Consider the following 27,488-nt stretch of genomic DNA (forward strand, 5'->3'; position numbering starts at 1 on the left):
AACCCGGCCTGGCAGTAGACTCAACAAAGAAACCAGAGGGCACAACACTAAAACGGGCAACCACGTACGGGGGCAGAGCTGGAACGTCCACGGTTTCCCCTCGCCAGATCTTCTCCCCTCTTCCCTACAGTTTCGGTCTCCAAGCAATCAGGTCTGCGTTTTTATCTCTATACTCTGTTTTAAGCCACATTCTGAAAAGGCACTTCTTGAAAGGCAGAGATGGGGAGAAAAAATACCGAGGCTCCTAAGAGCTCCTGTCAAGCTGCCAAAGCACTGTTTTAGTCAAATGTCAAATGAAAAAGGAGAAACAGAATGATGATTTTTTTTGAATTGCTTCCAAGGAAAAGTAACCTCTAGTGAAACACTGGGCCCACTTTGCTGGAAATCCTGGCATGTCGACAACAGAAATGGAAGCAGAAAATTGCATCTTCCAGAAAGCACGGTATCAAATAGGAAAAACCACAAGAAGTGATGTGCTTTCAGGTTCCTGTGGCTGAGGATGCATTTCATTCTTTTCTACTTCTTCCTGCTGAAAATGAAATTATTTTAAACATAATTTCCCCTTATTGGGGGGGGGCTTTTGGAAATGATTAAAGGTCAAATCCCTTGTTTTGGAGTAAAATTAATATATTAGATTCCAAATTTACTGAACTAAAAAAGGAGGCAATGAAAATAAATAAAAATATGTTCCAAAATGTTAACATGAAGGAGATTTCCGGATGTAGTTAAGTGAAGGTTCCTCCTGGTGAAACACAAAATTGCACCCCAGCTAGATGAGCTATTCAAGGAATCAAAGTTCTAAGTGTTCAGGGATTCTAGGGATCCCTGTAGCCCAGAGGTAAATGTTAGGGGCAAACAGGGGAAGGGAAAAAAGACAAGTTGGGGCAGTGATCTTGGAGCGGGGAAGCCAGCCCGGAGCAGGAAGAGCCTTACTATTATGCTCAAAAGTTACAACAGCCAACAGGCCTTCCTGTGGGTTATTTGCTATCTTAACCTCTTCCTTCAAAACTTTCTTTTTCTTTGCTTCTTTTTCTTTTTTAAATGTTTGTTTATTTTTGAGAGAGGAAAAGACAGAGCATGAGTGGGGGAGGGACACAGAAAGAGGGAGACACAGAATCTGAAGCAGGGTCCAGGCTCCAAGCTGTCAGCACAGAACCCGATGCGGGGCTCAAACTCACGGATGGCGAGATCATGACCTGAGCCGAGGTCGGACGCTTAACCAACTGAGCTACCCAGGTGCCCCTTTTCTTTTCTTTCTGATGTTCTGCTATTTATTCTTTCTTCTTCTCCAACTTTATTGAGCTGTAACTGACACAATATATATCTATTTCAGGTATGTAATATGGTGATGTGACGCACGCATATATTATTAAATGATTACCACAATCAGGACAATGAACACGTCCATCACCTCACATAGTAACCATGTTTATGTGTGTGTGTGTGGTGAGAACACTTAAGATCTTACCTCTTAGTGGATTTCAACCACACAGGACAGTATTACTAATTATAGTCCCGATGCTGCACGTTAGATCCCTTCCTTAGAAATCTTCTAGCCAAGGGGCACCTGGGTGGCTCAGTCAGTTGAGCGTCCGACTCTTGATTGTGGCTCAGCACACAATCCCAGGGTCGTGGGATCCAGCCCTGCGTTGGGCTCTGCACTGAGCGTGAAGCCTGCTTAAGATTCTCTCTTTCTCACTCCCGCTGCCCCTCTTCCCGGCTCGCACTCTCTCCAAAACATAATAATGATAATGAAAATAAAATTTTAACCAAGCTGAAGGCAGATTTTCAGTAAGTCTTTGCCAATCACATGTATTAGACATTATTTTCCCGCTTCCTTGCGCATGTGGGAGTTACAAATCAAACAGACTTTGCCTCTGGTGAGATTGCTTATTCTTCTGTCTGTGACTCTTATACTCATGAACGGAAAGCCAAGCCCCAAGTGCTACCCGTCACCACCTCTTTGTGACAGACCCACTCCCGCTCGCTGATCACGCTGCGGTCTCCTTCCTGACCCCTGTCTTTGTGTTCTGTCCTTTTTGTTTTCACACCACCACTTGGAACTTAGCACTAGCACCTACAGCACCTTGGCTTGGCGTTGGGCATGCTGTCAAGGACATGGCTCGGACCCACTTAACCGTTCCACTGAACTCGGGCCGCTCCCTAGGGGGAGGCTCCTACCCAACGCAAACGCCTGGAGGGAACCCCCAACTCCCAGCTCTAACAAGAAGCACGCACAACACGCGTCACCAAGGGGCTCGCATGTCAGTGAAGAAAAATAATGTGTCTGGGAGCCTGTCTTATGGACAAGACACCCTCACGGATACTGAGGTTGACTGAGCTCTGGCCTCGCGGTCCAGTACAGGGGCAGCCACGTAACAGAAACTCGTGAAGTATTTGTGCGATAGATGGAACATCGGTTTCATTTAAAAAGTAAAGTTGCAGGTCGAAACCAGAAAATAACCGGGAACGCTATCTTGTTGGAAGCATCAAAACCAAAACAAACGCGAAAACCCCATAAAATTCAAGACCGCCTCTCCCCAAGGCAACAGCGCTTTTTTCCCTCCCAGAGTCACAGAATGACAGATGTGGCTGCGCGAGCCCTGGCTCCTTTGTGCTAGAAACAGAGCCACGGACCCCGGGGCCCAAAGGGGTCTGGTCCTGATGAAGGTTATTTCCTTTGAGACGTTCAGATTGGAGGGAGACGGGAGGAACGTCCACGGGGAAACTGGAGGGGCCCAGATGCACCAGTGAGCCTCACTGCCGCAGTTTCCTTTGTGAACCGGACCAGGGGCCCCTAATTCCCGTCTTCCCTCGGCTCCTGAGTCAACAATTCAATGCTAACGAGCTTCTGTCTCCCTGACTTAAAAACGGTTTGGCTGAAATCTTGGTGAATTTACGGACTCAGATAACAGCGTAGGCTAAATCAAGTTTGCACAGCCTCTTTCCTCATTAAAAAATGGTTCTGGGATGGTTTTTCCAATTAAACAGCCTTTGTCACGGGGCTCCGTCAATGTCGTGCAATACTGCCTTAATTCGGAAATGCTATTAAATGTGAGTGACAACGAGGAAAAGGCTCTATAATCTAAGCATGATTGAAAGCTACATTAATGCAGGCAATTTTGTGAAGACTAGGGTCAAATCTCTCTATATATACCTACTTTTATTGTGGGTTACAGAATCGGGGTCTCCCCCGCCACACACCCCCACCCCCGCCACTGCGGCCACCGGTGCCCACGATTTACTCACTGAAATCCCTGCACATTCATCTCATCTGGCCCTCGATGGAAGACAGAAGGGCATCCATCAACATTCATCAGGTAGGGCATAGCTCCGGAGGCAAACAACAACTGGGAAAACAATGTTGGGAAAGGATCCAGAAAATGCCACCAGATGCCAAGCAGTCCTGGCAGAGAACACCTGGGAGTACCCTCCGTTCAATCTTGGTAGACCTATTGCTGTGTGAGCTCCTCTGACTCTCCCTCCCTCTGCTCTCCCTACAAACTACATTCACGAACCTCCAGGCCACAGACCAAAACGTATCTTCCATCTCTCTCTGCCTCACCTCCTGCCAGCCCCCTAGAGGGGTTCACCACTCGGCTAGATTGCCCACGCCGTTCCATGATGCCCTCCATATCGAGGACCTTAACCTCCGATGCACCCTAGCATGGCAGCCTCCTGAATGTTCAACGCCCAAGAACCCCCACATCCCGAATTGCAAACTTCAAAATCTTGCTTCCCACCCTTTCCCTCGGCCCGGCCAGCCACCTCTTTGGCCCTGGGGCATCTGACAGCATCTTACAACTGTCCACATTCAGCCTGTCCCACCAGCATGCCCACATGGCTATCCTCTCAGCAAGGTACCCCTGGGGACAGCCAGGGCCCCCTGGAATGTGACCCCACCACCCAGCAGTGCCTGCACGCACCCCTTGGCCGGAGTGCCCTGGCGGCCTGGCTGGGCCTGGCATCGTCTCGTAGCTCAGTTCCTCCACCAACGCCAGTCCCAGCAACCCCATTCCCTCCGGATGTGCGGGGCTCTCCCAGGCTCCCCGCCCTTGTCCGGTTCCCTCACTGTCTAGCCTATGCCGCACGGTCGCTCTCATCAGTTACAATCTCACTGCAGCAACGACTATGTTCTCAGCTCGCTCTCGATTTTCGCTGGCCCCCCCGCCACTTGGTCTCCAGTCCTCCACCCACCCAGGCATCTGAGGATTCTGCCACCTGGAAGTCTTTTCAGAGACTCTCTTTCAGCTCCCTGACTGGTGCCCACAGCAGTGTTGTCCCAAGTCTGCCAGCTTTGCTACCCCCAGAGCCATTCGCTCTCGACGGCCTTGTCTCATGTACACCACGAGCTGACAGCATCTGGTAAGGACTCTTCCGGTCCCCCTTCCCTTGGTTTCCCTGCTCATCTCCTCCCCCCAACACCAGGGCTCAGAAGCTGGCACCCCAACTCCCACAACCAACTCCTCCACCTGTGCTCTTATACCCCAAACCTGCCCTGTAAATGCTGTGTGACCTTTAGGAGCTGCTTAACCTCTCTGTGCCTCCGTTTCCTCATCTATGAAACAGAGCAGAGCGTCTCCCTCACAGATCTGCGATGAGGACTGGCGGGAGCACACAGACGAACAGTGACGACCGACACGGGAGTGTCCTCCTTCACTGCCCCCTTCATTCTCCTCAGCCTACAGAGTCAGCCCTGTAACCTCAGGCAACTGCCTTCTCCGCTCAGCACCAAGCCCCCACTCACTACCACCTCCTCCTTGCTCCCACTCACTCCCTGCAGGCGGGCTTGGGCCTGGCAACTCTAGAGAATCCGTTCTCAGCGAGGTCACCGCTGATTTCTAATGACAGATCCACCGCCCTTTTCAGTCCCCTAAATTCGAGGGCTGGCTCCACCCTCGGCTTTCTCGTCCTCCCTCAAGGATGAGCTCATCTGCTCCCACAACCTAGACAACGACTGGTATACAATGGATCTTCATTCATTCCTTACCCGCCTCCTTAACGGGCTCTATCGGCCTGCTGTCTCCACCTGCTTATCCCAAGGGAATCTCAAACATGTCCAAACTGAGGTTGCTGCTTTCCTCAAACCTGCTTCTTCCCCTAAATTTTAAAAAAAAATTTTAAATGTGTATTTATTTCTGAGAGAGAGAGACAGAGCACGAGCCGGGGAGGGGCAGAGAGAGAGGGAGACACAGAAGTGAAGCAGGCTCCAGGCTCCAAGCTGTCAGCACAGAGCCCGACACGAATCACAAGACCATGACCTGAGCTGAAGTAGGACTTTAAAACGACGGAGCCACCCAGGTGGCCCTCCCCTGCATTTCTTATATCGGCTGATGACGTCATTATCAACCGAGCTCCTTGCTTCAAACCTTTGGCAGTGTGCTGGGCAAAGGGCACAGTTCTGGTAAACCCATCATAGTGGTGCCTGGGACCGTATTGGTAAAGAGAAACGAGTAACCCCATATTCATGGGCATGGATTCCAAGTGTAAGGATCATTCGTCAGAAACAGGATAGGGCCACACAAATAAAACCTAAGGGGTACATTCTCAAAGCAAGAGCTTAACAAAGACACAGTTAGCTCAAGGTATTGGGGTGGGAGGAGGGTCATGTTTGGCGCTAGGAACCAAAGAAATGAGAGAAAGTAAGGAAGGGCCCAGATGGAGCCCATCCCAATTCTTTTTTTTTTTTTTTTTTAATGTTTATTTATCCTTGAGAGAGTGAGAGAGACAGAGAATGAGCAGGGAAGGAGCAGAGCGACAGAGGGACACAGAATCTGAAACAGGCTCCAGGCTCTAAGCTTTCAGCACAGAGCCCGACGCAGGGCTTGAACCCACGAACCGTGAGATCATGACCTGAGCCGAAGTCGGACGCTCAACCGACTGAGCCACCCAGGCGCCTCGAGCCCATCCCAATTCTTACAAGGTGTTATGTGACTCCCAGTGGCCTGAGGTCGCTCATGTCCGACCTACTTCTCACTTCCACTCTACTAATCATTCAGTTCGCAAANCCAGGACTTCTCTGTTTCTCACCTCAGCAACCACAACCATCCTCCAGCTATTCCTGGCCTTAGGTCTCCCTCCTCCCTCTCACTGTCCATCTCTTAAACCATGACTGTGATCATACCATTTCTCAGCCCTAAAACCCTCGATGGCTCCCCACTGCTATTAGGAACAGGCACAAGCTCTTTTGGTCTTCACAGTCTAGCCCCAAGCTGCCTTTCCGGCTTCCACCTGACAACACTACAGCTATGACAAATGACGGGTACACGCTGTTGCCCTGGAACACGCCACACTCTGACCCCTTCACCCACCACACAGCTGATTTCTTCTGTCCGGGACACCCCTCCTACGGCCAACGCCAACACTTCTCTTTAACATGCACTTGTCTCATGGGTGTGAGGCTTCCTCCTCGGGCAGAGAGCTAATCCTTTCTCCATCCGTGAGCGTTTTATATTTGTTTATGCTCTGTCTTCCCTACACACAATGGGCCCCTCAAGGGCAGGGCCCTTGTCTTGTCCATCCAGGGGGTGCTATTAGGGTGTCTAGCACAGAAGGATAATGAAGACGGTCATTTAGCGAGCACTAACCCTTTTACATGCATCATCTCATTACTCCTCACGAGAACATTCTGAAATACTCTGGCAACTCCTGCCAAGACATTCTCAGATTCCTGTATGGAGTGTGCTTAATACAGCTCCACCCTTTGCTGCCCCTCTCCCAGAAACCAGGTTTCTTTATCATCAGAAGCCTCTGATTTACCTGGTGACTGTAAGCTAGTTACTCCTTCATGGACTGGTTAAGGGTGAGAACTTTGCTCACAAAATACCTCCTCAGAATCCCACCAATGAAAAGCTCACTTGGATGAAACAGGTCCTCTCAGAGAAAAATATAAAAGACCAAAACTAATTAAGAAGTGGGAAACCTGGTGGGCTGCCTGGGTGGCACAGTCGGTTAAGCACCTGACTCAGGTCATGATCTCGTGGTTCAGGAGTTCGAGCCCCGCATCAGGTTCTGTGCTGTCAGCACACAGCCAGCCGACTTTGGAGCCTCAGTCCCCCACTCTCTGCCCCCCACCTACTCGTTCACTCTCTCAAAAATAAATAAGTATTAAAAATATTTAAAAATAAATAAATACACTTTTTAAAAAAGATGTAAAAAACTTGAATCTAACAATAATCACATAATATCTGTACATTATTATTGTCAAATCACTACTTGCCCAAAAAGGCACTGGGCTCAGGCAGGTTCATAGGCAATTTCTTTCAAAGCTCTAAGGAACAGACATTACCATGCTATTTAAACTATTCCAGACCCCAGAAAAAAGATTGTGAGTGATCTTTACTTTCTTCTTTCCTCTTTTTTATGTCTTCAGAAACTCCATGTAGAACATGTGTTACTTTAACAATTATAAAGAAACACTAAACACAATGCATTAAAGGCATTTTTAATAAGGAATTATGAATTTGTACAAAGGTTTATCTATACACAAATAAGAGTTTTTATTTTTTCATTTATTTTTTTTAAATGTTTATTTGTTTTTGAGACAGAGCACAAGCAGGCGAGGGGCAGAGAGAGAGGGAGACACAGAACTGGAAGCAGGCTCTGGGCTCTGAACTGTCAGCACAGAGCCCCACACGGGGCTCGAACTCACGAGCCAGGATTCATGACCTGAGCTGAAGTTGGAAGCTTAACCAACTAAGCCACCCAGGCGCCCCACAAATGAGATTTTTTAAAAACGAGCTTTTATATATCCTTTATGAGCAAAAATCAGAAAAGGGAATGTGCAACAACGTATTCACCCATTCGCTTTTTGTCTGCATATGTACAGCATGCCAGGCAGGCACTGGCAATAAAATGGTGAGCTAAACCCACACAAGAACCCATCCTCATGGAGTGTGCACTCTCGTGAGGAGACAAATATCAAACACTGCCAAAACATACATTTTATAAACTCTGAGAAATGGTATGAAATAAATACAAAGCTCACAAAGAAAGTGCATACAATACTGCGAAGGGGAACTTATGGAGGGGGCGGGGGCGCGGTCAGGAATGATGGAGTATCAAACAACTGTTGAAACTAATGATGTCTCGGGGCACTTGGGTGGCTGAGCCGGTTGAGCGTCTGACTTCGGCTCAGGTCATGCTCTCACAGCTCATGGGTTTGAGCCCCGCGTCCGGCTCTGTGCAGACAGCCCGGAGCCTGGAGCCTGCTTCGGATTCTGTGTCTCCCTCTCTCTCTCTGTCCCTCCCCCGTTCATGCTCTGTTTCTCTCTCAAAAATAAACATTAAAAAAAATTAATAAAAAAAACCAAAAAACGAATGATGTCTTGATGACATAGGAGAATGAGACCGTGAGTGACAACTATAAAACAATATAGTCCCACTTTTGTATAAAAATATTTACAGAGAAGAAAGGGCTGGAAGGCTCTACAAATACGGTGAAATGCAAAATGTTAACCGTGTAGAGATTTATGATTCCTATTTTCTTGTGCTTATGTATTTCCCAAATTTTCTACATGATCTTGTGCTGATTGTGTCATATTCTTCGTGAAAGCTTCATTTGACTTCTTTTTTTAAAATCATGGTAAAATACACGTACCATAAAATTTTAACGGTCTTTAAGAGTGCAGTTCTGTGCCATTAAGTACGCTCACATTATTCCGCAGCCATCACCCCCTTCTATCTCCAGAACTTTTTCACATTCCTGAAATGAATGAAACTCGGTACCTATGACACACTAACACACCAATCCCTTTCCCCCAGCCTCTGGCAACCACCAAGCCTCATTTGATTTTAAAGCACCAACAATCAAACACCAAGCCTCATTCACCCCTGAAGTGTAAATTACTGTCATCTGCCCAACTGCCAGCGCTAGAAAACGCGGCCCTAGTGAGGCAGGCAGGCGGCAGAGTTTTCCAGCGCAGGGAGACGGGTCGAGGGGGCAATTTTGGACAACCGGAGGAGGGCATATGGGGTTGCAGGAGGTTCTAAACCAGAAACGGGAAGGCAGAGTAACTGCCTGCTTTGAAGATTGGCCCAGGGCCCCGGGGAGCGCCCAGTGTTTTCAGGTGCGAGGACCAGCCAACCATAAACCTCTGCTGCTTTCAGTTCAAGGTCACTGCCTCTGGCTCAGAGGCACACGTACACACAAAAGAAGGCAGCAGGAAGGAAGGATGGTAAGGAAGAGACAGAGAAACATAAACATCAACGAATCAGGTCGCCCAGAAACCGAAGGCAGGAATTTCTTTCACAAAACTCTTGACAGCTGCCCCTGTGGCACCTGCCCCAACACATCCAACAACAGGGGTACATCGGAGCCCTGACATTCCGGAGAAGAACATCCAGACAGCTCCATAAATCCCCCAGCCCATAAATACAGAGAGGGTTAGAGAGGCTGCTGGCTTCTTCCTGCTTTTTTTTTTTTAAGTGTCTCACCTCCCACTACAAGTTAACCCCCTTTTCAACCTTCTCCAAAACACTATCTCATTGGAAAAAAATGCTGTCCTGGCTCAGGCAACCACTAAAACTTTCATGAACTTCCTTGTTTCCCTATGAAGTATCCGGTGGACTTATTCCCAGCACAGCAAAATTCAGCATTCTAGTCTTTAATTTATCCAAAACTCCTTTTTTTTCCTGGCTACGACCTATCCCTTGGACATCTTTGCTTTTTCTTTCCTAACATCATTAATACTAGCAGGCCGATTTTCTTTCCAGAAGAGCCTTTTTCTTCAGGGAGGAAGTTTTAATTAGTTAAGATTTACAACCAAGCTGCAATTCAAATCCAGGACTTAGTAAAATTACAAAATTACTGGGGCACCTGGGTGGCTCAGGTGCTCAGTCGGTTAAGTGTTCGACTCTTGATCTCGGCTCAGGGCAGGATCTCGCGGTTCCTGGGGTCGGGCCCACGTCGGGCTCCTTGCTGATGGCGTGGAGCCTGCTTGGGATTCTGTCTCTCCTTCTCTCTTCCTCTCCCCCGCTCCCTCTCTCTCATTCTCAAAATAAATAAACTTTAAAAAATTACAAATTACTACCTGTCAGAAACCTTCGGGATCGCCTGAAGTGCTCAAAAAATTGGGAATGATGTTAAATCTGGAAATTCTAGAGTTGCTCGGGTGGCTCAGTCAGTTGAGCATCTGACTTCGGCTCAGGTCATGATCTAACGGTTTGTGTGTTTGAGTTCCGCGTCAGGCTCTGTGCTGACAACTCAGAGCCTGGAGCCTGCTTCCGATTCTGTGTTTCCCTGTCTCTCTGCCCCTCCCCCGTTCACACTTGGTCTCTCTCTCTCTCAAAAATAAATAAACATTAAAAAAATGTTTTAAATGGGGAAATTCTAAGTATTTACTGTTTATGTGGCTTTTCCCCCTCCTCCTTTGTTCTCTTAATAGCAGCGCCCCCATGTTCTTGGGAACATGGTCCTAGATAATGAAAATTTCCATTCTTAAATGTGATTGCCTATCTTCCCACCCGAGACAGCCAGAAAACTGGTCACCTGGAAAGGGAATGAGCGACCTGATGGAGGGCTAGCAAGAGTACTGGAATAGGAGGTAAAAACCAGCAAAAGATGGCCAGGGGGTTGGGCTGATCTGGCTGAAGGGCAAGGGCACTTCCATCAGAAGACACTGGGCTCTTGGGGGCTGAGAACAGAGAGGGAAAAAGGAGACAGCTAAATGGGAGACAGGTGAAGCAAATTTCAAAATAGCGCCTGGAGACCGACCTGGCCAACCTCACCAGCTGTCCTTTAGTCACTCAAGTCTGCGTGCAACGTTCCTTCAACGCCCTGGGATCCCAGCAGCCAGAGAAGCGTGTGCCAAGAAAGCCACCTCCTCTGAGAAGCTGGCTGCTGGTAATTAAAAAAGAGAGGCAAGATGGGGTGCCTGGGTGGCTCAGTCGGTTAAGCGTCCAACATCGGCTCAGGTCACGATCTCACAGTTTGTGAGTTTGAGCCCCGCGTCGGGCTGTGTGCTATATCAGTGCTTCAGACCCTCTGTCCCACTCTTTCTGCCCCGCCTCCCCTCTCAAAAATAAATAAAAACATTAAAACAAAACTTAAAAAAAATAAAAAAGAGAGGCAAGGATAAATATCATAGATAAAGGAAAACCAGAGTTGTAAGCTTGAAGCGGGCCTTAGCCAAAACTCTGGAGGAATTATTTCTACCCCAGGGCTGTCGTAAGAAAGGAAGGAGGATGGAGATGGAGGTCTTGTGCAAATACAGTGCTGTGCAAGGGCGCTGTCAACCTGCTGGCGAGCACAGACTCTAGGAAGTGGGATCATAAAGGCCCGGCACCACTTCTTTAAAAAGTGACATCTAGCTTCATATTTTACTTCAAAACAATGGCAGTTGGGGAAAGGTGGTATATCTGGAATGTCTGACTTCATGAGGAAAGCATTCGAGGAGTTTTTTTCCATGGAATCCTAGTGGACAAAATGGAGACCTGAAGGTCAGGTAAGGCAAACTGGTAAATGGCCAAACCAACATGCCCTCAAAGTGCAGATTATTGGACGAATATTAACCTAGAGGGAAGTTTCTCGCTGGTTCCTAAGGACTCCATCCTGGCCATGTTCTGCACAATGTTATTCTTTGGGGGGGGAGGGGGGAGTGCAAGTGATGGAGGGACAGAGAGAAGGGGACAGCAGTGAGCCCCACACGGGGCTCGAACTCACGAACCAAGAGATCATGCCCTGAGCTGAAGTCGGACGCTCATCCAACTAAGCCACCCAGGTGCCCCAGCTCAACATTATTCTTAAGTCCCTTGAAAAAACAGTATCAGGGAATATCGTGAAAGCATACAGATATCACAAAACCAGAAGACAAATAAATAGTATCATCAGCTGTGTAAACGTGATGCTCAGAACCATTTTTAAGAACTGCTTCCAATTTACATTTAATCCCCATACAGTAAAGCAGAGGCCTTCAACTGGTGAATTGTATCTGTGCTTTGTTTGGCTTGCTCAATGTTATGTTTTTAAGTTTATTTATTTTGAGAGAGCGAGCACGTGGGCCTGCGCAGGCAGGGGAGGGGTAGAGAGAGAATCCCAGGCAGGCTCCACACTATCAGCCCAAAGCCCAACGTGGGGCTCGATCTCACAAACTGTGAGACCTGAGCCAAAAGCAAGAGCCGGATGTTTAACCGACTGAGCCACTCAGGCCCCAGACTTGTTTTATGTTAAGAAACAATTTAAACAGCATATAAAAATCAGCTGGTTTCACTTTAAAATCCACATTTTAAGCTTGAAGAAAGAGAAGACCTCATTGCTGCAAAGGCAGCATCAGCTGGAAGTGAGTATGACCTTGACCCCTGCATGGGCTTCCATTTGGGGCCCCTGGCCCCCACTGGCATTTGAGTTGGAGTTGGTGACTCCTGCCTAAAATGTTGGTTTATTATTAAATGTGACTGTGTACACAGTTTTTGATGATGCATTAAACTCCAGTCTCCTCTCACTTTTCAGCCTTTGCCGATTTTGCTCCTTGCAGCAAGAGCCAACTTCCGATCACAACTTTATAACTAGAACCTGTATATGCAGAACATGCCAATTTCTCAGTGTTGCCTTCTTCACCTTTGGTTTATTCAATCTTCCCAGTATTCCAGGAAGTCTGACTTTATTGTCTGTTTTATAAGGGAGATTAGCTAGCTAACAGGGGCCAAAGGCAAGATTTCAACTCAGGGTTTGGGTTCAATCTTAATCTACCATTTCCCACCATTCAACGCACCCCTCCACCCCTGGAGACAGCCTTGATCCTGACCCAGCCAGAGGAGACTTAAATCCAGATTGCAAAGCCTCTGGGCTGTTCTGAAAAAAGGACAGCACTTGGAATCCTTGCTTTATTTCCGTGTTTAATCTTCTTAAAAAAAGAAAAAAACTTTACAGTAGAGCTTAATCCAAAGACAGCTGACTTTCATTTACACTTAACCTGTGTTGAACTCATACATTAAATTTTAAATCTCTGCTCTTGAAAATGTATTTTGCTCATTAAGATCTCCTTGGTAACACTAGTATTTGGTATCTGGCCTACAAAAAGACCCCCAAAAAACAACAACAAAAAACCCCAAAGACCTTGGACCCTATTAGAATAACAGAATTAGAATTAGACTAGACTAACTCTAGTGACTAGAATTTGAATAAAATCCCATAGGAAATCCAACTCAGGAAAAGTTCCAGGATCACTCAGACTCAGAGAACCTGTCCGGAACGCAGGAAGACTGGAAACCCCCAGAGAGGGGGACTCTCCAAGGTACAGCGGGCACTCAACCGAATGCCTGACTGAATCGAGTTTTGGGGGAGGAAACGGAGGACATGGGGCGCCTGGGTGGCTCAGTCGGTTAAGCCTCTTACTTCGGCTCAGGACATGATCTCGCAGTTCGCGGGTTCGAGCCCCGTGTCAGGCTCTGTGCTGACAGCCAGCTCGGAGCCTGGAGCCTGCTTCAGATTCTGTGTCTCCCTTCTTTCTGCCCCTCCCGTGCTCATGCTCTGTCTCTCTTGCTCTCAAAAATAAATAAAACATGAAAAAATTCTTTAAAAACTGAGAACATAAGTCAAATAATACAAGGGGAAGGGTGGAAAGGCCATTAGAAACTTCAGGAAAAACAAAAATAAAAAGCTGTGCAAGAAGTAGAATCATAGGGGCGCCTGGGTGGCTCAGTTGGTTAAGTGTCTGACTTTGGCTCAGGTCATGATCTCGCGGTTTGTGAGCTTGAGCCCCGCATCAGGCTCAGCACTGATGGCTGAGAGCCTGGAGCCTGCTTCGGAATCTGTCTCCCTCTCTGTCTGCCCCTCCCCTGTTCACACTGTCTCTCAAAAGGATTGACAGAGAAATAGCAGGAACGTATATTAGAGATACAGATGTAATCACTGGAGTTTAAAAAAAAAACCTAAAATTAAAAATAAAAAGCCGTAACAGTTAAAAGTGGTAGCTTTTGGGGCGCCTGGGTGGCTCAGTTGGTTAAGTGTCTGACTTCGGCTCAGGTCATGATCTCATGGTTTGTGAGTTCGAGCCCCACATCAGGCTCTGTGCTGACAGCTCAGAGCCTGGAGCCTGCTTCGGATTCTGTATCTCCCTCTCTTTCTGCTCCTCCCCCACTAATTCTCTCTCGCTCTCTCTCTCTCTCAAAAATAAGTAAACATTAAAAAAATTTTTTTAATTAGAAAAAATAAAAGTGGTAGCTTTGGGGAACAGAAAGAAATAGAGAAAGATCACTTTTTATTATAAGCCTAGGCATACTATTTATTTTTAGTCATAAGCATATATATGTGTATGTGTACATGTATATATATTTTTTCCATATTGGGAGACTGCAGTGGTAACTATACATGTAAAGTAAGTAAATAGGACGGCAGGGCTACTGTGACTACAATCACAGTGACGTCCCTGGGAGCCAGAAGAGGCCTGTGTGAGGCTTTCTTCTGTGACCAACACCTGCTCTGCTCCTGCAATGACATGTCACACCCGTCTGACGGGAGCAGTTCACCCAGCCTCAACCCCGCGTCCTCACGACCGCACCGGGTGATTTAGATCCAGTCCTCTCTGAACACCTTTATCTATAGCTCATTCATGAACAGGGCCTTGAATGCATCATGCTGTCCCCCAGCCAACCCACAGTTGAGTTAGTGAATTAAATAGGAAGGAATCGACTACCTGACCGTGGGCAGTAGGGGAGCATCAGAAGTTGGAAGAGCCAATTACCAGGACACATGTAGACCCGCTGGGGAGGACCGGGATAAGTGGGGTGATGTGCTCTAGCACAGCAGAGGGGAGAAGATGGCCCCCAACATCCAGATCCAGGTGAGGGTGTTACTTACCAGGTGTTCTCTGGGCCCTTAATCTGAACAGACAGATGTGAAGGGTCCACCCTGGCTGCAGGGGGTATGCAGACCCGGATGGAGACTGGCAGACATCACTGCTCACAAAGAAGGAAATATAAAAGGTGTGCATATGTTTACGTGGGAGCAGGCAGGTTGCTAGGGGACGCTCCTCCCCAGGAAGGAAAGAAATAGACATCTGTGACACTGTAGACATGATCAATGACAACGGTGGCTGTGCACTAGGTCATTTTATAAGGCAAACCCTAACAGAAAAACAATTATATATAAATACAAAGAGAAAGGGTAAACAGTTCATTAGGATGCTACCAGGGATGAACACGCAAAGAGGAACCGAGAGTCATGACCGAAGGAAGAGTTAAAGACACAGGTGGGTTTCATGTTGGGGAGACACGGAAGTTCCCTCTGATGGTTTATTTTCCTCAGTAGAGAGCTCAGAGGACAGACTAAGAACAGAGTGTGAGCTCAAAGCCAAGGAGGCCCCACGGTTGAGGACCACAGAGCGTCTGTGTTGGAAGATACTATTTAAGTTTTAAAATATTTTTAATCCATTTGGAAACCTGGGGGAAAAACTAAGCTGAAAGAGCATTTATAAGGTCTGTGTCACTACCAACCAATGATGCACGGTTTTGTCCCGAGTGGTTCTTCAAGTGTGGTCCCGGCAGCCACAGCACCAGCGGTAACACCTGAGAACTAATTAGAAATGGGAGTTTGGGGGTTCCACCCTAGACCTACCTAGTCAGAAACTCTGGAGTGGGGCCCAGCAATCTGTAGTTCAGCAAGCCCTCCAGGTGATTCTGATGCAGACTCAGGTTTGAAAACCACAGGTCTTGAGCAAAACAAAATTCACTGGCAGTTTTTGGTGCCATCATCATCACCTTGGCTAATCTGTTCGCTATCCATCAAGGCCGGGTGAAAGCCAGAGCCCTTCTAAGAAAACAGCATTTTAAAGCAACCTCTAGAGGGGCGTCTGGGTGGCTCAGAGGGTTGAGCATCCACCTGCAGCTCAGGTCATGATCTCCCAGTTTGTGAGTTCGAGCCCCGCGTTGGGCTCTGTGAGCTAGTTTCCCCAGGGTCAGGGCCAGAGAGAGGTGACCCTGCCCCTGCCCTGAGTTCTGGTAGAGGCCAGCAGCAAGGACTCATCTTGGGAAGAAGTTTCTGAGAGGTACCCAGCTGCCAGAGCCATCAATGGGCAGTACATAAGTGGGCTGGTGGCCCCTTGGCTGAGCAGCTGAGTGGACTAAGAGTGCCGTGGGGCGGGCTTTGCAGAAGGCATCTGCTATTATAAGGATGCAAGAGGCACGTCACTTCTGTTTTGGCTCCTGGCATTCTCAACAGGGCTCTCAGATATCCTTTGGTTATTTCTGACTTAAAATAGACCAAAGTGGGAGTGGGGAGGCAGTATCTTGCATCCCATATACACTGTAATGAGGGGCTCCAGGGTACATGCTTTGCCAGCTTCTCACCTCTGCTTCTGAGTTCCAGGAAGGCCAAGAACATTTCATGCCTGCCTCTACTTCCCTCTACAGAGCCCCTGACAGACCCAGCAATCAGACAAAGCCTCAGAAGCCTTAGCATTCGCTTCACAAAGCTACCACCAATCAATCGGTATTGACGCGCAAGATGACATTTACCATACCAGTTCAGGACACCCGAGGATTTTGTCATCACAAAGCCCCAAACACAAGCCCCAAAGGATGACACAGTTGCCCTAGAGTCTCTTGGTAGGAACAGGTAACCGTCATTAATGACCTAATTTCTGCACATTTTCCTTCGTAGGGTAAAGATTTCATACATTGATTACCATTTATTACCAGCTACATGCACTACAACTCATTTCCATTTCTCCTCAACACTCTTGCTAATTTATGTCGGGAGGTTGGTGGGCTGGTCTGTAGGCCTAACTATCCTTAACGAGGGAAATTAAAGGGGCACCTGGGTGACTTAGTTCGTTAAGTGGCTGACTTCGGCTCAGGACGTGATCTCACGGTTCATGAGTTCGAGCCCCACATCAGGCTCTGCACTGACAGTGCTTGGGATTCTCTTTCTCCCTCTCTCTCTGCCCCTCCCCTACTTGTGCTCTGTCTCTCAAAATAAATAAATAAACTTAAAAAAAACTGAAAAAAATAAGGTAAATTAAAGTCGATAAGTTCCAAAAGCCAGTTTAGAACGGGTCTAGGTCCCATCTGAACATAAACCGAGTGATCTAGATGTTCAGTCCTGTTTCCTTCCTTCGAAATGCTTACAATACAGTTTGGAAAGCAAAGTGAAAAATACAGTTCAAGGTAAGTAAGCGCCAAATTGCTGATGGACAAGAAAGTAATACCGGAGATTCCCAAAAGGAACTCAGGGAGTCGGAGGCTCCCAGGAAGGTGGAGAAGACTTTCTGGAGGCCACAGTTGGATCTGGGCAGGCAGAGAGCAGAGGGCAGCCATTCCAGGCAGGAGGGAAACCAGCGCAGAGAGGAAAATGGGACAGAGCCTGCGGCTCGCCCCAGGGAGCAGACAGGCCAGCCTGCCAGAGACGCCTCGGGGCCAGAGAGCAGTGAACAAGGCACCTGGGATAGAGCCTGTGGAACAGTTGAGAAGACAGACCTAGGGGCGCCTGGGTGGCTTAGTCGGTTGGGCGTCCGACTTTCGCTTAGGTCATGATCTCGTGGTTTGTGGGTTCGAGCCCCACGTCAGGCGCTGTGCTGACTGCCAGCTCAGAGCCTGGAGCCTGTTTCAGTCTGTGACTCACTCTCTCTCTGACCCTCCCCTGCTCACGCTGTCTCTCTCTCTCTCTCTCTCCTAGAAATAAATAAAACATTTAAAAAAAAAAAAGAGAAGACAGACCTCATGAGTGGTTGGGTGAGAATGGTGTTCAAGACAGAGGCATGCCAGGGGCGCCTGGGTGGCTCAGTGGGTTGAGCAAACAACTTCGGCCCAGGTTCGTGAGTTTGAGCCCCCCCGTTGGGCTTGCTGCTGTCTGCGCAGAGCCCGCATCAGATCCCGTCTCCTTCTCTCTCTCTGCCCCTGTGCCTCCACCCCTTCCCCCACTCACGTGCACTCTCTCTCAAAAATAAGCATAAAAAAAAAACAAGATTATGGGTGTGGGGGGGAAGGGCTAAATGGGCAAGGGGCATTAAGGAGGACATTTGTTGGGAAGAGCACTGGGTATTACGTGCAGGTGATGAATCACTGGATTCTAGTCCTGAAATCATTATTGTACTATATGCTCACTAACTTGGATGTAAATTAAAAAAAAAAAAAAAAGATTAGTGCCACTGAACTGAAAGTTGGGGAGGCACAATGGAAGATATATACATGGGTCTATGTCCTTTCTTAGTTTTCTCCTGGGAACAAGGACACTGAGTGGCCTGTTGTCTCTCCCAGCCTGCCATCTGCAAGGTAAGGAATTCAGACGCGTCTCCCCTCACTCCCTCCTGCTCCTACCCCCCCACCCCCGCCTCATCAATCCTACCAAGCTTGGCCTGTCTTGCCACCTCACTGAGCACCATAAAATGCCCTAAAGCTCTTCTAGGTTACCCGAGGGCTGGGAACTCACTGAGGGGATCTAATATGACACATTTGTAATTAGTTCCTTAGAGAGGCAGTGGAGTATAATGGTGAAGGGCTTGCGCTTGGAGTCACCCTGCCTGGATCTGAAGCCAAATTTGTCACTTACCAATCTACGATCTTATGAAAGTTACCTAACCTCCCTATGCCTCAGTTTCTCCATCTATAAAATGGGGCTAATAACAGCACTTACCTCGTAGGGTTGTTATGGAGATTAAATTAACACATGTAAAAAATAAACAATGTCTGGGGCGCCTGGGTGGCTCAGTCAGTTGAACGTCCAACTCCTGATTTCAGCTCAGGTCATGATCTCAGTGTTCGTTAAGATCGAGCCCCTCGTTGGGCTCTGTGTTGACAGTATAGAATCTGCTTGGGATTCTCTCTCTGCCCCTCCTCTGCTCACACAAACATGTTCTCTCTCTCTCAAAATAAAGAAATAAACTTAAAAAAAAAAACAATGTCTTACAAATAGTAAGTGTTCATTAAATACAGCCATTATCAGTAATAGTATCATCCCATGTGTTAACTATACTAGCTCTGGGCACCTGGGTGGCCCTGTCGGTAAAGCATCTGACTTCAGCTCAGGTCATGATCTCTTGGTCTGTGAGTTCAAGCCCCACAGCGAGCTGTCTGCTCTCAGTGCAGAGCGTGCTTTGCCTCCTCTACCTCCCCCTCTCGCTGCCCCTCCCCTGCTCTCTCTCTCTTTCAAAAACAAATAAACATTCAAAAAAATTAACTATACTAGCTCCAAGATTGTTTTCATGGATTATTACTTCAAGCCAACCAGTTCACAGATTTTTCTTACAAAGTCTAAACGCCCCTCAGCTGCACCTCAATCCGTGCAACCCTCTGATGTCCACATAAACTTTTGGAGCTGGAGAGAACTTAGGAATTATCCAGTCCAAATAACTCTTTTAACTTTTTTTAAATGTTTATTTATTTTTTAGAGGTGGGGGGAGGGGCAGAGAGAGAGGGAGACACAGAATGAGAAGCAGGCTCCAGGCTCCCAGCTGTCAGCACGGAGCCCAATGCGGGGCTCAAACCCATGAACCGTGAGATGGTGACCTGAGCCAAAAGCAGGAGTCAAGCGCTTGACCAACTGAGCCACCAGGCGCCCCAAAATAACGCTGTCTTTTAAAGATGAGTAAACTGACTCAGAAAGGCGATTTGCTGGTGCTCAGCAAAATTCTTTCAGCTGATCTGAATTGTCCAGAAAACAAAGGAAACCAGAGATGGGCATTCAAGCCCCCCTCTGTGACCTGCTCCTTTTCAATCTTCACGACCACTCGGAAACGGTCCCTCCCCACCAACTTTAATATCAGCGGCTTGTATCCGCCAAGAGGACTAAAAACCCGCCCATTTCCAAATCCTCAAAAGTTCAAACTGGAAGATAATTTAGTGTCTCATTCCCGGTGTCACCAGGACCAAGACACAGCGGAACCAACCACATAGAAGGCACTTTGGTCTTTCTGAGAAACCGCTCTACTTCAGGATGCAGTCACCGCTGGCAGCGCCAACATCTGCATCCAAAACACGGAACCTTTCTAACTGGCGAGCTTGCATCAGAAGACCGAGGCGAGGCCTTTGGGAGAAGAGCTTGGCCAAGGGATAAAATCTGATTAATAAGAAGATAAGCAGCCAAGAAATAAATTAAAAGGCTGCTCGCAGAGAGAGCACAGGGCGGAGGAGGAGGAGGCGAGGCTGGGTACACACACTGTGAGAAGGACAGAGAGCTTTAGGGATGAGGAAGGGGGGAGGGTAAGAACTGATTTTCTAATATTAGACTCACCACATGCTCAATTCCCAAATCCCAGCCAAAATGAGGGCCCCGTCCTGCCGTGAGTCCCAAGAGACATTCTGCTCCGGGACCCTTCTCGCATCAGGACCGTGCATGCATGCCAAAGCAAATCCCATCCATCGCCCTCCTCGCTGCAGCACACAATGACTCACAGGCCTTATCTTGAAATGTCCTTTCATCTTGGCTTCCCACTAACTTAAAACAATGCGTTTAAAAAATATTCAAGACCCCCGCAGTAAATCCATATCCCCATTATTCACAAAGCACTTATTAGAAAGCTGTTTATCCCGAACGATACGTGGTCAGTTTGAGAAACAGGCCTTCCATTAAGCTGCTTTTGATAAAATATATAAATCAAAGCCTTCGTGAATACCAGGACGCTATCAGTTTGGACTGAATTCCTGGATTCCAATGCGAGCAGCTAAGGTCCTCGAGCCTTGAGCACAAACATCCCTTGCCCTTTATTAATTGAAAAATAAGCAGATGAGGGAAGACACGGGCACTTGGCTCGCTATGCAACTCAACAAATGACGCGATGTTCTCAAACTTCGATTTCGTTTTAAGTAGGCATTTTCTTTTCAACTTTAATATAAAGGCAATAAGTGCTGACTGTGGAAGAATTAGGAAATTTAGGGCCTCTTAGAAAACCAAGGGGTCACTTCTGAGAACGTTCTTAAGTTGGTGACTAATGGTCGGTAAGATCCCAAGCCTGGCCAAATTCCAGCCCAAGTAAGCGCATTCTCCTAACCTATTTCCAAGCGGGCTTTCTAGTTGGACAGAGCATTTATTTGCTGCCACTCACCACTGCATCATTTTGCTGCGCTCTTCAAAACAGCTGCGGGACTCCACCCTAATTCCTAGGTTTCTGGGGGTTCTCTGGCAAGGAGTCACTGCCTTTCTTGCATTATGTGGTCTACGTGACAGCCAAAAGGCCCCCTCCCCCAGGGACGTGGGGGGCTGCCGCTGGATGGCTGTGCCGACAGGGCAGGGACAAACCAGAGGCTATTTTGCGGCTGGCCAACCAGCAGATGAAGTTTGGGAAAGGGCAGCTCTTGGAAACCGAGAGCTATGAAATCAGGTCAGGGTGCGGCCAGAGGAAAGCTCGGAAGGCCCTCGAACCTTCTGGCCAGGGCAGAATCGGGAGGCACCTAGAAAACAAGAGGTGATAACGTTTAGAGAAGACCTGGGAAGGGCTTGTAAAAATGAGAAGACGCTGGCTTTGGAACTCGTTGAGGGCTACAGTAAATGAGCGTTCCGGTCAGTAAGCTACATGCTTGTTCACTCAATGCCTATATGCTGAGCGCCTACTGTGTATACGACCCAGACTCGTGCACAACCGGACCTTGAGTAGCGGAAGGAGCTTACTCTGATAGAGCTCTGGGAGAAAATGCTATTGCTGTGGGTGCTGACTGTTGGAGTCCTTCAGAGAGCAAAGCCACCTTTCACACCATGCTGCCCACGTGGGACTCTGCTTAGCATCCTTCCAACAGAGCTCACAGAAGGCCTGCAGCCCGGCTGCTGTGAGGCTACACCATCTCCGTCCCCGTCCCGCTTACGTCCTTTGTCCCCCAAAGGACGGCTGGGTCGTGCTGTATCACTAGCGTCCCATTCATTCAGCCTATGGAGTAAAGCCACGCAATCGGGCCTTGAGCCAGCGTAAACGCTATTCACGAGAACACCTGACTACAGCTATCTTTTCTCATCAGACGGCAAAGCCTTCAGTTTTACCTTTTTCTCCCCTTAGAGTAGAAGAGCTGCCCTCTGTCTGAGCACCAACACTGTGCGCGCTTTGGCAAGTGGCTGCCTGGCAGGTGCGGCCCTTAACACGCTGCTGGTGCCAGCCCGGGCCCGGCACTCACCCCGGCTAAAGCCCTTCTGTGAATGGACTCAGCCCCCGAGTCTTTCCGTCTACACCTTCCAGTCCCCAGACTCGACCTAAAGACTGGATGCCGCTGTGAAAACTGGAGCCAGGTGAATAGCACTGAGCTAGAGGGACGCAGAGATAGGACAGCAAGAGGGTGCCAGCCTGCCTCATGTCAAACCCTGGCCGCGCGCACAGTGAGGGAGGAAGGGTATCGGGACACCCAGGCTTAAGAGCCGTGTGCATCATCAGTCAGGCGTCCGCTCTCGGCCAAACCAGTTCTCAAGATACAAGGCCTTATGACAGGATTTCTTCCTAACTTGCAATCACGTATGACATACTTTACACTGTGGCTTACACTCATCCACATCAACTCGCTTTTGCTGAAAATGTTAAAATGATATAAAACTAGGAGCGTCCCAGAAAAGGCAGGACACGTGTTCGCCATCACAATACCCACTGATAGAAGAGAGACAGAAAATAATCCTCTCCCTCTGGTAAGTGTAAGCTAATCTTCAGGGCTGTTATGAGAACAAAGAGCTGATACGTGCACATAAGCACCTCGATCCACGTTAGGTACAAAGGGAGTGCTATGCAAGTTTTTTCAACAAAGAAAAGGGAATAACATTTTAAAATGCTATAATTGGGACAACGTATTGAATAAAAATTTGCTGACCCCCAGAGACTCAAAGTTTATGAGGAAACTGTCCACAGCCTCCAGGGGCTCCCAGCGCAAAGAGGAGAAGGCGCCTAGGGCTCCAGCTATGGGGGGCTATCTGGCTAGGAGGGTCTACAGCATGGGGCCAGACCCCTTCTGGGTGAGAGCCTCGCCAAGCAACCTAGATGGGCTGCCTTTTCCTGAATAACCCCTGCTAGCCTGAGGGGTGGATATTTAATTAGAGCTCTCTAGGCCTTGGCTGGGTAAACACTTCAGGGAAAGAAAGCTTGATGGGGGCCTGGGTGGCTCAGTCAGTTGAGCGTCTGACTTCCTCTCAAGTCACGATCTCATAGTTCGTGGGTTTGAGCCCCGTGTCGGGCTCTGTGCTGACGGCTAGCTCAGAGCCTGGAGCCTGCTTCAGATTCTGTGTCTCCCTCTCTCTCTGGCCCTCCCCTGCTCACGCTGTCTCTCTCTCTCTCTCTCTCTCTCTCTCTCAGAAATAAATAAAAAACACTAAAAAAAGAAAGGAAGGAAGCTGAGATCAACCAAGATATAGACATAATCTTAAATACATACATAAAATGAAATCTGGAATATCTGAACACTGGATAGTTGATGTCCTTAGGTAATCATCCATCTTGGGGGTGCGAGAACAGTACTAGTTATTTTTCAGATCCTAACCTTTTCTAGATCATATCCAGACACGTATTATGGCTGAAATGACACGATGCCTGAGATTTGCTTCAAAATCACAAGGGGGTAGTAGGCTGGCAAAGGGAAGAGAAGAAACAAAGACTGGCTATGAGCTGATTATGGCTGCGGCTGGAGGGTGGGCGTGTGGGGGTCCGTGGTATTGTTTTGCCGATCATGGTATATATTTGACATAGTCATAGGAATAAAATCTTTGTTGTGCTTTTTCATAAAAGGAAAAAAAGAGGGCAGGAGGAGGGGCAGCAGCATGGCTAAAAGAAGGACCCAGGCATTCCAGAGAGGGAAATGGCCAGAGGAGAGAGGGTCTGCCTTGAACTCGGCGAAACTAGGAAACCGCCAGGCGATGATCACTCACACAGTGCATCCTGAAGTCGCAGTTTGCAGGGGCGGGGAGGGCGGAGCTTGGGGGCAGAGCGGGGTCAAAAGGAATGAAAAACTGCAATACTCACCGTAATCAAGAAGAACATATGTTCGTCCAGGATTACTCCCAGTGAAACCTCATTTCCTTCCGAACACGTACACAAAGTTACTGGGGTCTCTCCCTACCTCCCCCCCCCCCCAACACACTCACACCAGACAATCTCACTCTCCTCTGCACAGATTCCGGGGAGGTATCCTGGAGACAGACATCAAAGGAATTAGAGCTGGCAGCCCAGAACAGGTCATGCTGTCAGAGGGAGGCTAGGAACCACATGAAAAGCAGGGAATTCACAGGGCGTTTTATTATTATTATTATTTTTTAAAGAGCTCAGAAATGTCTCTCGGTTTAGTTTTAGTTTAAGGACAGCTACCTCTGGGGGAAAGGCTTTGAAGTCATCTCGCCCCGAGCAGCAAGCAGCAGAGGCAAGGAAAATGCTGCACCCAGCGGAAAAAAACAGAGGGATCCACGTCGGCTTACGGGGTTGGCCTCTCTTCGCCAAAGAATAACCCAGAAGATTTATGCTTGATATAAGGACATGAAGGAAAAGGAAAAGGAAAAGCTGCCAGATATAAATAGGGTAGCTGAGACCGGATCTGAAAAGGCTCCAAGGCTACAACTGCCCTCTCGAGCAGCCGCAGTTTATAGAGATTAAGTGAGAGAGACCCCGGTAGGACTCCACCAACGACCTCTTATTTGGAGGCTCAAGCGCTGGAGGGCAAGAGTGGCCAGAAGAACAGAAGAAGCATCCCACTTCGACTGTGTCCTGCGCAAGAGAGCACTATCCGAGATGCCTGGGATGGGAGGTCCCAGGGCAGAGGTGGGGTGCCTACAGCAGAGATGTGACAAACAGGCGGGCCGGCCACAGTCACGGCTGACAGCCACCCGGAAGGAAAAAAGAAAAAAGTCCGAGCGTAAGGTTGACCCCATCTCAGCAGCACCAACCAACACAGAAGAAAGAGAACGGAGACGTTCCCTGCTAGAAACGCCCAAGTCCCGGCATCTTCCTCGCTCCCGTGGGGATGCTGAGGAGCCGAAAGAGCGCATAACTTCGCATCGACAATCCCAAGATCCGAAAGGAGGCTCTGTTGGCATCAAGGCAGAGGGGACAGAGGGCCACCAAGTGGAAATTACAAGCCCCGTCTGGGCACAAACGCAGGAACTGACAAAGCTTTATTCAAGGGCAAATACGCCATATAAACCACGAAGCTTCCAGAATATTCCACAACACCAAAAGCAAGATGTTGCATTTGAGATACAAAGAATAGACGACTGGAAACAGAAGAAAAATGTAGAAAATGCATGCTTGTTTTTAGGCCAAAATGTTAAAAAAAAAAAAAAAAAGAAAAGAAAGAAAGAAAAGAGAGAGAAAGAACTAAATAAAATGGAAGATATATTGTAATAAAAAAACTAAAAATGCATGGGACACCTGGATGGTTCAGTCAGTTAAACGTGTAACTTCAGCTCAGGTCATGATCTCATGGCTGGTAAGTTTGAGCCCGGCGTCAGGCTCTGCACTGACAGCTCAGAGCCAGGAGCCTGCTTCCGATTCTGTGTGTCCCTCTCTCTCTGTCCTTCCCCCATTAATGCTCTGTCTCTCTCTGTCTCTCTCTCAAAAATAAACATTAAAAGGANCCGCTCCTCCGCTCATGCTCTGTCTCGCTCTGTCTCTTAAAAGTAAAAATATTTTTAAAAAATTTTTTTTAACTTTTTAAACTAAAAATGCAGTTACATTTTTAAAAGATCCATTTGAAAGGCCATGAAAAATGACAGTGCCAAAACTATAGAACTGAAAGGAACAATAAAAAGAGAAGAGAAAAAGTCAAAAGAAATTAAAGTGATGAAGCGGAGGACAGAACAAATGAAAGGGGAAGAATACATAAAGATATCATGAAACCTTTGACCCAGTAGTCCTTCTAATTATTTTAATGTTTATTTTTACTTTTAGGAGAAAGAGAGAGAGAGAGAGCAGGAGAGGGGCAGAGCGAGAGGTAGACAAAGGATCTGAAGCAGGCTCTGTGCTGACCACCAGAGAGCCCGATGCGGGACTTGAACTCAAGAACCTTGAGATCATGGGGGCGCCTGGGTGGCTTAGTCGGTTAAGCGTCCAGCTTTCGCTTGGGTCATGATCTCGCGGTTCGTGGGTTCGAGCCCCGCGTCGGGCTCTGTGCTGACTGCCAGCTCAGAGCCTGGAGCCTGTTTCAGTCTGTGACTTCCTCTCTCTCTGACCCTCCCCTGCTCACGCTGTCTCTCTCTCTCTCGCTGTCTCTCTCTTTCTCTCTCTCCTAGAAAAAAAAAAAAATTAAAAAGAACCATGAGATCATGGCCTGAGCTGAAGTGGGTCACTTAACCAATTGAGCCACCCAGCCGCCCCAAACTAGGAGTCCTTCCGAGGGATTTATTCTACGGAAACAACCAAAAATGCACGCAGAGATGTACATCAAACCGAGTTTACTAGCGCACTGATGATTACAGTAAAATTTGGAACTGGCCGAAGTTTCCCACAGAAGGGAATTTTTAAATGAAGCATGGCATTTATAAATTTTTTTTAATGTTTATTTTTTATTTTTGAGAGAGAGAGAGAGAGAGCTAGAGAGACAGCATAAGAGGTGGGGGTATGTGGGCACAGAAAGAGGGAGACACAGAATCTGAAATAGGCTCCAGGCTCTGAGCTGTCAGCACAGAGCCTGACACGGGGCTCAAACCCACCAACTGTGAGATCATGACCTGAGCCAAAATCAGATGCTTAACCAACTGAGCCACCCAGGCACCCTGAAGCATGGCCTTTTTATACAGTGAAATACCATGTAGCTCTCAGAGACCATCTTGTAGAAGAATCCAGTCTTACACGGAAATAGAAGTACACAGGAAAAGAAGCCTACATGTGATTCCCCTTCCCTGTACACTTTTTTCATATTTTCCAATTTTCTGCAATGGTCCTGTATTACTTTTGAAAAAGAAAAATATCCTGATAGATATTTTTGGTAAGATTGGGGAAAAAAAGAGCCTCGGGCAACCTTAAAATGCAACAGTAGAGCTGCCAAGAATCAATTCTGCGGAAGCTTTGCTCAGTGGCAGTATCATAGCCAATGAGGTTTATCCGAGGCGCGATTATTGCTAATTGAAGAATCAATTCTGCGGAGGTCAAGGGCAACTCCCCTTCATGCAGCAATCACTACTCAGGACTGGCACCTTAAAGTTTGCCTTGTTTTACAACAACCCAGCAGGCTTTCCAGAACCCTTAAAAATAGGATGCCACCGCACAGCCTTCAATTCACAGCATGTGTTTGCCTCCTCGGGGTTTCTACAGGGTAGGTAGGCAGGCTCAAGACTCTACCCTCCCTCCTCTGTGCCAACATACTTCACCACTTTTAAATAACCTGTCACGTTCTGAAGGTAAATATTAGGGTTAGCTCCTTCTCAGGCATCATAATTCTCTCTCGACTAAAACGTTGGTGAATTTTAAATCTCTCTACCGAGGTACGTGCCCTCCATGAAGTTGCCCCGGGGATGCCTGATTCCTGGCTCTACTGTAACTATTCCAATTTATGGACCTCCAGAGAAAAGTCACAGGCAGGGAAACGGAGGCTCCGAGGAGGTCTACTGACCAGAGAGCGTTCTGCGATCACAATGGAAACGCAGAAAGGATTCCCTGACAAGGTCCTGA

At 47.8% G+C, this 27,488-nt stretch overlaps 1 protein-coding gene and 1 pseudogene across 1 annotated transcript in view; one reads left to right on the forward strand and one right to left on the reverse strand.

Moving 5' to 3' along the window:
• The window catches only part of NXN (nucleoredoxin), a 159,869-nt gene that overhangs the window by 95,864 nt on the left and 36,517 nt on the right, over positions 1-27,488 (reverse strand). The window lies entirely within an intron of this gene.
• Positions 26,882-27,039, forward strand: LOC144219827 (U4 spliceosomal RNA; annotated as a pseudogene).

The sequence above is a fragment of the Crocuta crocuta genome, unplaced genomic scaffold, assembly GCF_008692635.1.
Source record: "Crocuta crocuta isolate KB4526 unplaced genomic scaffold, BGI_CrCroc_1.0 scaffold149, whole genome shotgun sequence".
NCBI lineage: Eukaryota > Metazoa > Chordata > Mammalia > Carnivora > Hyaenidae > Crocuta > Crocuta crocuta.